Source organism: Nipponia nippon, unplaced genomic scaffold (genome assembly GCF_047370975.1).
Source record: "Nipponia nippon isolate SJK-2023a ecotype South Korea unplaced genomic scaffold, ASM4737097v1 scaffold_30, whole genome shotgun sequence".
Taxonomy (NCBI): Eukaryota; Metazoa; Chordata; class Aves; order Pelecaniformes; family Threskiornithidae; genus Nipponia; species Nipponia nippon.
Genome location: NW_028262348.1, coordinates 3,343,886 through 3,356,348, shown reverse-complemented (window position 1 = coordinate 3,356,348; position 12,463 = coordinate 3,343,886).

The following is a 12,463-nucleotide window of genomic DNA, read 5'->3' as shown; positions in this document are numbered from 1 at the left end:
AAGCCCTTTAATGGGATTCTGGAGATCTTAAAATCCAGGTGGTTTGTTTAAAAAAAAAAAAAAAGGAAATAAAAAGAAAAGGGGGGCAGGGGGAACTTGGAGAAAAATACCACCAGCTCGGTCTTTTTGGCTTCTTTGTTCCTTTTCCACGTTGTCTTGAACCTTTTTCTCCTCCACAGCTCCGCTTGGCAGCTGGGGTGAACTGAAGTTTGACTTGGATGGCTAGTGAGACCACACAGAGTTCACCCTGGCTGGAATTAATTTCCGATGTACAGCTGAAGAATCCCATGCACACACACAAACACAGCGAGCCCTTGCATTTCCTTTTGATTTCCTTCTTGTGCTTCCTTCCCCAGATACCCTTTTTATCAGAAGCAGAATGAGCCGCAATGCCACTGCAGACTCTGCCGAGGTGAGAGGCTCTGACCCAGCGTGGCAGCAGAGCCGGGGAAAGGCGGAGGCTCTTAGATGTTGGGCAGGCGAGCAGACGTGTGAAAAATGGCGAATGTTGGACAACAATAAATGTGGATTATGACTTTTTTTAACGAAGGGTAAAAAAGGATAGTCATCTGGTACTGGCACTTGATGGGGACTTGAGGTCTGATTCCAATTCCTTGTTTAACCGCAGATTTCCTCTAAATAATTCTCGTAATCTCTTGATTCCCTAGCTGAGGTCAGGGGCCCATTGTTCTACACCCTGTAACAACACAATGGGACACAGTTCCTGCCCCAAAGAGCTTACAGTGAAAACAATCAAAGAATGAAAAAGAAATCCAGGCTTGCCTGAAGTTACACCCTGGTGTTAAATTGAAGATTAGAACCAGACCTCCAGACTCTCTAGGTTTTGAGTCTTCTGCAATTGTAACATTTTTCTGGCTCCTATCTTTAGATTCACGCTGCAGTGCTAAAGACCATCAAAATAGAAAATGTTGAATCTGTTACCCCTCGGAGTAGAGGAACGGGAGCTGTGTGTAGGATGGGCAGCTATGCTTCTATAGGAAGGACAGCCTATGTGTTACGCTGGTTGTTGGTTCGTACTTAGCGCTACCAGCAGACAGAGAGAGGTTGGGAAGTTTGGGAAATGGGTTAACCTTCGAGGTTACTGGATTTTATATGAAGCAGGGCAGTGGACCAGTGCTGTAGTGGGCTTGGTGGCTGGTAAAGGCATTGCGTCAGGCTGTATTGAAGTCCCTTCCTCAACGGGAAGGGAGATGGCTGTGTGGGCATATGGGGATATTTAAGCGGAGAATATTTACTCCCACATGTAGGAGTTGTTAGAATAGCTCTGCGTCCGGAACTTGCTCCCCTCCCAGAACATGAATATATTGAATGCATGGACCGGCGCACACGCGTGTGAACTTGTCCCAAGTCCTCTTAGTGCTGGCACGACAGTACTCGCGCCGCAGGAATATTCATAGCGCAGCGGTCCTGGTGAAAGATGACAAACTTGAATGAGGTTCCAGTCGCGCTGGCAGTGCTCTAAAGCATTGACACGCTCTTCATGACTGAAAGATTAAAACTAAAGCAGGCTTGGCAGATATCACCCTTGGTATCGCTCAATAAAGAGAGGATCTCTCAGTATGTGTTGCTGGAAACCTTGCAGTGTTATTGCTTTGTTTAAAGTCTCAGCATCTAGAATGATCTGATAATATGGCAATTGATAGTTTGTGTACATACAGCCATATATATGCATCCCTACATACACTCTAAATTTTCCTTTGTTTTCCATACACAGCGTTCTACCTCCAGAGTATTTCAGTGGCACTACTTCAGCTTTGAATATTGAATGTTATTAGTGGGGAAAAATGTGAGTGCTCATGTCCTCCGTTTTCTCTTTCCTGCTTGTCAGTTGATATGAAACTTGTAGTCACTTTGAGATCTTTAATTTCATCCGGATTCAGCAACAGGGTAGATATTAGTTTCCAGATTTATCAATGAGATGGACACACGCACATCTCAAGGGACTGCAGGATTCATCATCCCTAACTTTGGGTATCAGAGGAGGTTTCCTCTCCATGTACATGAGCGCAGAGATTACACCTTAAATGTGTTCTACACCTGCTCAAAGATGTAGAGGTCTACATTTTAGCCTGTCTTTTATGGTCAAGGGCCTGATTCAGCTGCTTTATTTCAGATAGCTTCATTAGGATGAGAAGAATCGCACAGCTGAACCGCCTGTTCCCTCTGACCGCAAACGAAGTTGATTTACTGGCATAAAAGGAGATACCTACAGTGTGCTCTTATCTCACCCCATGCTTGCGTGGGTCACCAGAGCTGCTTGGTCCCACGTGGTCGCTCTCCTGTTGGTTCTGCAGGCCTTGATTTCAGATCCTGATGGAGACGGCTTGTGCAGAAGAGCGTTATTAGGCATGTAATTGCAACTGGGAGATTTGTTCTTTGGCACTGTGTCTAAGCTGTTGAATAAGATTTTATTCTTCAGACTTAGGGATGACAGGTTTGACTGTGTATTGAAATCAGCTTCATCCTCCTGGTACTCTTAAATTTATTTTCTTTGTTTCAGAAAAATGTGAGGAAATTGCTGGATTTCCAAACATACCTTCCAAAGGGAACTGCACTTTAGACCTCAATTTCTGTAGAAGTACTGGCAAAGGATAAGGGGAGGAGCAGGAAAATGATCTACAGTGTCATATTAAGATTCAATAGTCACTTCTGCTAACATGAAATGCTCCAGAATCAGGAGATAGGTGTCAAAAGATGCTAAGATTTAATACGCAAGAAGCCTATTTATTTGGCTTCTGGATTTTGTATGTTTGGGATGTCCTTGGGTCATACTTTCAAGATTTTCCTTGCAACAGTAAGGAAACTTGCTTCTTTTAATTTCTTTTTTTTCTTTTAATGAGAGCCGAGACTCTCATGTAATTGCTTGTTTCCTGGAGTTGGGGCCTTTAAGTAAATATCAAATATCCAGAGATTCGTGTTGAAATTGAGAGATGGCAATTCTGTTTTATTTTACTTTAGAGAAGACTTTATTCATGTACAAGACCTAGATAGCTTTGAAATTGCCATACAAAGAGAATTATCATTGGTGTTTGTTAGTTCTACTAATAACTATTATAACAGCAGTTGAGATTTTTTTATTTCCTATGAGAATTTATTCTATTGGGGAAAAATTTGGAACGTATCAGAATGTTTCTTTTTGGCAAAGTTGAAAAGCTTTCTCTTGACTTAATTCTGCCTTCCATTATACTACACATTATTTATAATATAAAGGATGAAAGAGCTGAGCCCCATTTGAAATGCTGGAGTGGAAATTAGACTGTCAGTTCTTATTGAAAAAGAAGTATGGGGAGATCACAACAAACTATTTTCATTAGTTTTCATCTCCCCCAAAGTCTGAGGGTTTGGGCTTTTCATGCCAATTTGAAACCAAGCCAGTTATTTGAAACATAGGTATCTCAGAAATTTTTGCCATACAAACATTCAACTTTTGACCAGCCTTTTCTATTATTTCAGGTTAAAACAAAGGTTATCGTAGAAACACCATGATACCATTTATTTGGTAATAAATATATCTCTTGTTTTCCTGTCCTCTGCTTTTCACTTTTATTGGCAACTTATTTCAAAAGCAACTGTTGCAGGCCAATGGAGAGCATACCTTGAAGCAACATTAATAAGAACAAAGAGGCTTAAATTATAGAAATAGCTGTCTATGTCACACATTAGTAGTTTTGCTCTCAATTTGGCAGATCTATGGTGGATAAAATTGTGTGTGAAGGGATGAAGGGGGAGAGACTTGGATAAGAGTGGTAGTATCTGATCCAGGATAATGAAGAAGACAGATCCATGCAGAGATTTATTTTATTTGCTTTTGGCAATTAGCATTAGTAATACTGTATCTTGGAAGCTGGAACTGCCACAGATAATAATGGTTATTGCTTTTGAGATGGTTTATCCGGCTCTAATAACAAGGGCTTGGATCAACGGGAGCTGCAGGGTCTTGGTACCTCTGGAGGTGCTCTCGTATGTGCTTCTAATCGAATAAACTTTTAGGCATCCAACGTAAGGAGCCCAGGGCAAGAAAAGTCTGCTTTAATGCTGTAAGGTGAAAACAGACCTGCTCTGAATGTTTCATAGCTGCATTGGTCAACGTGTCTGTGCCTAGGTGGGACTGCCAAATCAAATCACGTGTTGCTGGTGGAATACCAACTTGTCTGTCATTGCCTCTCGCCTTCATTACCTTCCTCTGTGAACCAGTAATTGGGATGGGATCCTGTGGCAGCAGCCAGTTGTGACCAGACCCTATTTTTGCTTTTGGGCTAAATTGTCTAGACATTGCTCGTGGACTAAAAAACCCTGAGCAGTTAAGATAGCCGCTCATTCCCCAGCCCCAAGCTTGCCTGTCTGCTTTGCACGGGGTTGGTGGAAGGGACCCCGCTGCTTCTATTGCTTCAATTCCCGGCTCGGGTTCAAAGTCCAGACTCCATCTGCCTGCTGGAAGGGCGACGTGTGACTTCATGGCCTGTTCTGCCAACCCCCCGTGAGAGGAAAGAGGACTACTGAGGACCTCAGTGCCTTAAGTCACTTAAAGCATCATCTTGCAACAGCTTGAATGCAAACCAAGATGGTTTGTCTTGCATTCGTCCTAAATGTCCATCACTGTATACTCTAGCCTGTACATTTGCACCAGGGTTTCATGCAAACAGGGTTTGGTATATTTGTTGCCATGGGTCAGCTGAGACATGGTAGCTCACAGCACTCTGGGCTGTGCTGGTCCATCTTCTTTACCCAGTTACGTAATCTCAACTAGGTCTTGCTTGGATCTGAGGTGGAAAACTTGCTTTGGTCTTCCTGGAATTCAGACAGTTCTGCTCTAATGTAAATTCACTGGCTGTCAGTGAGCTGCCCTGGTTTGACATAATGCAAATGACACAAGAGATGGGTCTGAAAGGGAGAAATAGCCTGATGGATGGTGTTCGGCCAGCGTGGCTGCTGCGAGCTGGCTGGCCTCAACTCAGCCTGTTACAGCTGCGGGAAAAACCCACCAACTCACACGGCTGTGCTCACACGGCGCGTTTTATGCATTTCACAATGCTTTGCCAGTTATAATGGTCCTGGTGACAACCTTGCAAGGATAGCAAAGCAAGTATTTCTCACTGCTTTTTCAGATGAAGCAAGTGAGAGGCAGGAGGTCAGTGGGGCTGTGAGCCACAGGACAGGTTAGAGGAGGAACCGAGAACGTGGGTTTCCCCATCTCCTCGGGCATATGCTGCAGCTCCTAAACACGCCGTCCTGAAACCCTGCCAAGGCAGAAGAGAGCCAAGAGGTGTCTCGATCCCCTGAGCTAAAAGGCAAGCCGTTGGCTGACTTCAGAGCAGCGAACTCGGGTTGCGGGTTTGCGCTCGCGCAGCAGTGGCATGCGCAGTGCCGCCGGCCAGCGCCTCGTGGCACCGGTGATGCGGAGCACCCCAGGCAGCTGCACCATCAACCGAGAGCTCTCGACAGCATACGCTGCAGAAGCTGTGTCACCCATGCCCGGGAAGGTGACTGCGTGGGAGTGTTGAGCAAGATCTTTAAGCCCAGGGGAATGTAAAATCCTTTCCCTTCCTGTCTGCGCTCTTTTTTTTGTGTGTCTGGAAAGGAGAAGCAAGCGTGTGCTGTCTCTGTTTGCTACCTCCTTAGAAAGGTTAGGGGAGCTGGGAGCCAGGGACTCGCGCGCCCCATTCTGTCGCAACATCCCAACATCAACACCCTCTGATCTATGGTATCTTGGGAGTTTGCAGCTCTTGTGTGGAGATGGAGTATGAATAAGGGCCCCCCAGTGTATTGGGAATCAGGCCTATGGGTCTCCCGTGTCAAGTGAGTCATAATGTATTAGATCCGAGGACTTCCCCCACGGGTGTTTAGTCTCAACAAACCCAGCTAATTCAGATTTAACTTAGCTCTTAATATGCTACATTGCTGAGTCTTCTAATTAATGCCACATGTTGCAGTCAGCTGTCATACTGAATAAATGTTTACAAAGCTATTAACGTACTGTATTTGTAAACCAGACCAGCTCCTTTTTGGAAATCATGTGGTATGTGTTTTCCCCTCCAAGATGAAAAAAGTTTTTTAGCAATAATGGATACTTTATTTTTGCAGCAACAGCCACTTCCCAAGAATTCATTGCTAACTTTCTTGGGCCGCAGCCATTATCCCAGGGAAGGGACACAGGGGAAAGCGCTATCTTTTAAACAGAAGACGCTGAGCTGAGCTGCTCTGCCGTCTGGCCACGGTGGGCCAAGGGGGGCTGGTAAGGACCAGCGAGTCCTGTGCCGGGTGGAGATGCCAGGGGGGAGGCAGAGTCCGTGCGTGAGTCGGCGGCTCTCCTGTCCCCGGCTGCTGCGATCCCGAAGCGTGTGCACGCGAGGACCTGGTGTTCTCCCTCCCCTCCGCTGCCACATGAGCGGGGCCGCCCGGCCAAAACCAAGAAAACGGGGAAGGAGACGTGTCGTCAAGCAGTCTGCAGGCCATCTGCCTTCTGCTCAGGGGCCCTCTTGGGGCTGGGGACCCGGGCTGGCCACCGCCGTCCCCACGTGGCCGCCACTTGCCTGGCACGGGGGCGGGGTGGCTGGGGCGGTGGGATCGTGGGGGTGGGAGATCCCATCTTCTCCCCAGGACTGCTGCCGAACGGCTTGCTCTGCACAAGTTCACATTTTCTGTTTTCTTAGGGGGTTTTGTTGTGTTTTTAATTCCTTTTTCGGGCTCCAGGGAAACAGCTTTATTCTGTTGGGATTCACGCACTTCTGTTTCATGTTTAAACTGCTGCAGAAACCATAGGAGATGCCAAAGCACTTTGAAAGCTTAGGGAGAGTGAGGCTGGGATCCGTGCACTGCCACCGGCTCCTGCGTCCCTGCAGGCAAGACATCTGGCTCAGGGATTTAGGCACATTTATAGTTGAAGTCTGTGGGAAGTAAATATCTAACCCTAAGCTGGGGCTCCAAAAAAATACTTAGTGTCACTCTTTGCATCTCTGGTCTCTGAAACAGGGGTAATGGCAGAGCCTTCATCACGGGGGTTGCGAGGGTAGCTAGAGCGGGATGGTGTAGGGGAGCGGGACAGCTACGATAGCTGCAGCTGGTTGCAGCAGGCATGCTGGCCCTTGGCACGTGGCTGAGGATGCGAGCCCATGCGGGGAGGTGGCCAGGGTGGCTGCTGGGCATGTACAGGTAGTTTGGGGATGAAGGCTTTCCATCAGCTCAAGGAAGGAGTATGAAATAGGAGCTGGGATTCGGTATCTCCAAGAAGCTGAAATTCCACTAAAAACAGAGCGGGGGGGAGCTTTTCTCTTTTTTTTTTTTTCCCCCTTAGCTTTGTGGCAATACAACTGAAAAAAAATGAATAAAACCCAGCCAGCTCTCTGCCCTTCTTCCTTGCCCTTTGCAATTAAAATCCTTCAGTCTAAAGTCAACAAGCAGGCAAATGACTGATGATCCCAATGCCTTGAGAAGAAGGTGAATGTCCCTCAAAGAACCTATTGAGAAAGTTTTAATTCCGGTAAGAAGTAAACAAACATAAATGGTGTTTTCTCTGCTTTTAACTAGCTGCAATATAGGCTAACACACTTCGTGTTTTGGAAGAATTACTAGTGAAGCCCATTCAGGTACACTGAAGCAAAACAGTTAAATGATTTCACTAGCGGGGCTCAACCTTTTGTCCTCTTGCTGCACTGGCTTCAGGTGACTTTCCCAACACGGGGATTAGCTGCAGACCTGGACATCTAAGAGGGCAAATCCAACCTTCTCCCAATCACTATACCTAGTTAAAAAGCTTAGTGCAATCACAGAAGAATGAGTCTAGAAAAGAAAAGAATATTCTTAGATACTTTAATCAGCCTTCTCTCTCTCTATGTCCTGCAGCCATCTAGTAATACTGAGCTACAGCCGGCCCGTGGGTTGTGTTTTCCACCCACAAGGGGAGGTGGTTCTTTCAGCTAAAAAACGTTTGATGAGTGCTTTATCGGGGACTGATGCTGCATAAGAACTGCACCTTGCAGCCTTCCTGGTGTGTTTAGTGTCTGTGTATGGCTAAAGCGTGGCCGATGGAGTGGGAGACCTTTGCTTTCGTGGTGCTCGTAGCGGGTGGAAGGTCCTACTGTAACACGACAGCCGTGTGCTCCGCGCAGGTGTGGGCTCACTTTGTGGTATTGAATGTGCTGTCAGAAATCACCAAACAGTAGGGCTAAATATACGTTAGTGTAAGAACTGCATTATAGGAAATGGCTTATACGCTTTGCCTGAGAGCCCGCAAGGCGTCTCTGTGGAGATGGCTTTCGTCCTCTCACATCCCCTTGGATAGCATCTCCATCCTTGGGTTTTTTTTTCTCCTTGCCTGATTCTCATCTCCCCTGTGCAGTGTGATTTCTTTTCCATTCACCCCATGAGATCTCCCTGTCTCCTGCCCTCGCCTGCTGCAGCCCAGACCTGTAGGCTGTGTCTGCAGAGCGGACAGATGGAGGCTTGCGGAGTGTGCCGCCATCCCCGTGCCCTGGCCATGCGGGTGGAGGGACCTGCTGCTTCCCTCCCTGCCTGCCTACGTGGTGGAAAAAAGAGGGCATTTGGGGTGGAACATGGAGCATCCCCACAGCTGGGGCACACAGGGCCGTGGGTCAGTCTTGCCTTCCAGTACCACGGCTATCAGTCCAGACTTAGCTACTGTGTACTCCAGCTCGTGTGCAGTGAACCAAGAACTGAAATATTTTCAATGTTCTCTCTCCTTAGGAGCAATACCCCTGCTAATAGAGTTAGCTCTGTGTGCCCAGGTGTGAGCTGTTTTATTTCCCAGCTTGGTGTCCCTCCAGTAGAGGCAGCAAGGGGCTGATGGTGGCCGGTCTGGCACAGCCACCTCTCAGAGTCCCGCACTTGTAGAAAGAAGGGAAGCAAGGCAAGCTGGCTTTTAATTTAGGATAATAGCTTCAACTCAGGATCCCTTCAGGACTGTGTTTTGAGCTGCTACCTGGAGTTGCAAACCTTAAAACATCTTGCCCTCACTTCAGTCATCACTGAAGCCAAGCACACACCTGCTCTTGCCATGGAGCTGTGTCTTCTACGTCTTTAATCCCCTTCTTCCCAGTCTGCCTCACCAGTGGGAAGTGTGCTCATAATGTTAAACTTCCCTCATTAGGCAGAACATTCCTCTTTTTAACCTCTTTAACCTGCAGCATTCCCGTTGGGAGGACCCTGTCTCCATACTTCTCAACTGCTCTTAATTAGATTGGGCATTTCTTGCCTCCACTGTATATTTACAATTTAGGAACAGGAAAAAATACAGCCTGCACTTAAGGGCCTTCTTCCCCTCGTTTGCTTCCCGTGCTTGATATGTTGGACAGCAGGAGGTGGAAATTTTAAAGCCCAGAGGAGCAGAACTTGTCTGGGAGGAGAATCCGAGGCGGTTTAGATCATTCTTTAGGCAGGACTGATTTCATATCTTGATGGATTTTTACATCAAGTCTCACTTTTTTTGTTTCCCTTCCCCTGTCTGCGCATGTGCGTGTGCACGCACACACACCACCCCATTGTCTGTCTTTTGCTCTTATTCTGCCATCAGCCTTTTAATAATATTATTGTTGATGTCTTTTCATTCCTGATGCCAAACCTGATTTGGAGATCACAGTACTGAGGGTTTCATTTTGAGCACTGTAGACGGAAAACTGAAGTCCTAAGTGACTGGAGCCCTCGGCCAATCTAATTGTTATTGACATTTGTGTCTGATTGTTCATCAAGGGAGATTTGACTTGCAGGCCAAATCATTCTATTACCGGGGTTCCTTTCAGCCTTTTCTCTAACAAAAAAACCCCATCCCAGTCAGCAGCAGAAGAATCAATGGCAATATCTCTAGATGTCCATCTAGCCGGGCGTGAGAGGGGGGAGCGAAGACGGAGGAGATCATGTACGTCCCGTTTGAAATGTGCGAGCAAAAGATGGGGGAACCGGCCGTATTGCGTTACAGGGGGAAAAAAGGATCTCATTAAAAGACTACCGTTTTCATGGCAAGGTGAAGGAGGCAGAGGAAGGAGGGGCTGGGAGGGCTAATTATATTAAGGTCATTTCACCTGTCAAAACTTTCCCTTTAGTGGTGTCCCTAGTGCCCTGGGATAACATCCAGATTTGTCCTGAATGGCGTCTCTGTTCCTGCTTAGGAGCCTTGACTGGTGGATCGTGAAGCGAGCTGCATGAAAGGAGCCCTGAAGGCACCCTTTCGCCTTCTTTTCACCTCCTGCTCTCCTTTGATTTTGCTTTTTCCCCTCTTGAGTTTCACAGCGGGTAATGACGAAGCCCTGCTGTGTTGCTCACCCAGAGCCGTGCTTTCTCCAGGAAGCCACTGAGGCAGCCGGCATGCCGAGCACCCCGAGCCCTGCAGCTCGTGTTCAGCCAGGTTCTCATCTCCATGCGTTTCAAACCCATTTACACCCTGCTGCAATGCCAATTTATCCCCCTTGAAAGCTCTCCTCGGGAGCAGAGAGGGATGGAGCGAGGCTGATTTTGCTCATTAGCCTAATGGTGGAAACCAGAACAATGCAGACGCAGGGATCAAAACAGAAACAAGGGAACTATTCTGTTTATTCATTTGAAAGAGGCAGTGGTGAGGGGGTGGCTGGTAAACTGGAGCGTCCTCAATCCCGGTGATGAACCCTAGAATTACCTGCCCTCCTTCAGGGGATTGTTCCGAGTCATTAAGTTATTTCATTTTCCAGGAGTTGGGGGGGAAGGCGAATTTCTACAGTTAATCTTTCTCTCAAGGTAGGTGGAAGCTGTGCAGGTGGCCTCGCTTTGCTAACGTTTGCAGGTAGAAGTAATTTGGGGAAGAAGGCGATGGGAGGAACACAATAGGGTTCATTCACGATTGCGCGGGTTATACTTGTCACCACGGAAACGGAGCAGAAATTTCAGAGATCAAAGGCTTCTCCACCAAAAGTTGCTACCTAAATGTGTTGGGTAGAGTGGGAGAGAACTGCAGACGAGGAAGAAGTGCACCAAATTCACGTGGCCTTCGGCAACCAGCTCAGTAAGTCAGATTTATCCTGCTGAAGTAGCATCGTTGGAGTTGATTTGGCTTAACATGCCCTGCCTTTGGTAGATGCTTAGAAGTAGCAATGAGTCATGGACAGTTGTGACATATGGCAGAATTTGATGGTTTTCCCTAAATTGGGGTATATTTAGATCCTGGGATTGGCTTTTGAGTAGGAACGTAAGCAGAACCACACTTACTAAATAATTATTTCACTGAGGAGATGAGCAAGAGGCATTGACCTGTGGATGCAGAGTGGAAGTGCTTGATGGAAGTCGCTGTTAAGGTTGAACTGCTGGACATCTGTATTTGGTCCTGTCAGATGTGTTAAATGGGCCTTAGTGTTAAAAAGGATTCTTAGGAGGAAAAAAAGCTGCAGTTTGTAGTTCTGAGAGAGCCAGAGGGAATTGTTCGAACTGTGGGATGTGTGTAACTATCTGTCAAACCAACCTCTGCTATTCTGGCCTCTTCCTGTAGCTTCTAGCATATGAACAACATCTGCGTTAGCAGCCTGTCTCCTCTTTTTATTTGATTTGTTTGGTGAAGTGCTCTTCTTCTACCCTGCTGTCTACTGAGCCAGCTTAGTCCAGCAGGAACATAACTGACCAGACTTGTCTTTGTCTTTCTAGTTGCATTATATTTTTTTGGTGAAGTCTTTTGGGAGGTAGTTCTCAAGAAAGACCGCTTTCTCCTTTGGAGAGGCAGACAGCGGTGTAGAGGCCAGATGATGCTTTGGCCCTAAAGACAGAGGGAAAATACCCCAATGAGGAGAGTGCTGTGCATCCCTGCTCTTGCTAAAGTATTTCCTTGAGGCCGGCCCAGGTTGCTAGTACAAAAATCTTGCAGACTTGCAAAAAACATTGGAGATATCTTCCTTCTTCGCAGCGTGATTTGCAGCTTTGGCCTTGAGGAGGATGAATGAATGATTGTAAATGCTATTGCCCTTTTAGAAAGGGGCATGCTACAGTTTTGATCATATCGGGGGCAACGGGACACAAAAATATGTGCTAGGGCTGGCACTTGAGTATCCACCCTCGGTCTCACTTCTGCCAGGTGTTCTTGCCATCCCGGTGAAATGGGGCTAGAGACAAGCCTCCTGAGGCAGCGACGTTTCCAGTGCAGTAACCTGAATCATTTTAAAGAGTACAAATCAGAGACAAAGCACAGTATTGTAGGCAGCAAAGGCTGAATAAGAAGACCCTTGGGAGCCCCGCCACTTCTCCCTTTAATCTGATCAGCAAGCAGCATTCTTGTAATTCCCTCCCGGTCACTGAATTCCTGCAGCTTCTCAGCCAGGTTGAAGCCTTCCTCTTCAGTATTAAATAATCTGCAGGCTTAGAGAAAGGAGCAATGCAAGACTTAGTTTAGTTTATGTCACAAACCAACAGGAAAGTGTCACATCCTCCTCCCAACACCTCTAAGGCTCAATAATTTTAAGTTACCTTGCCTTGTGCT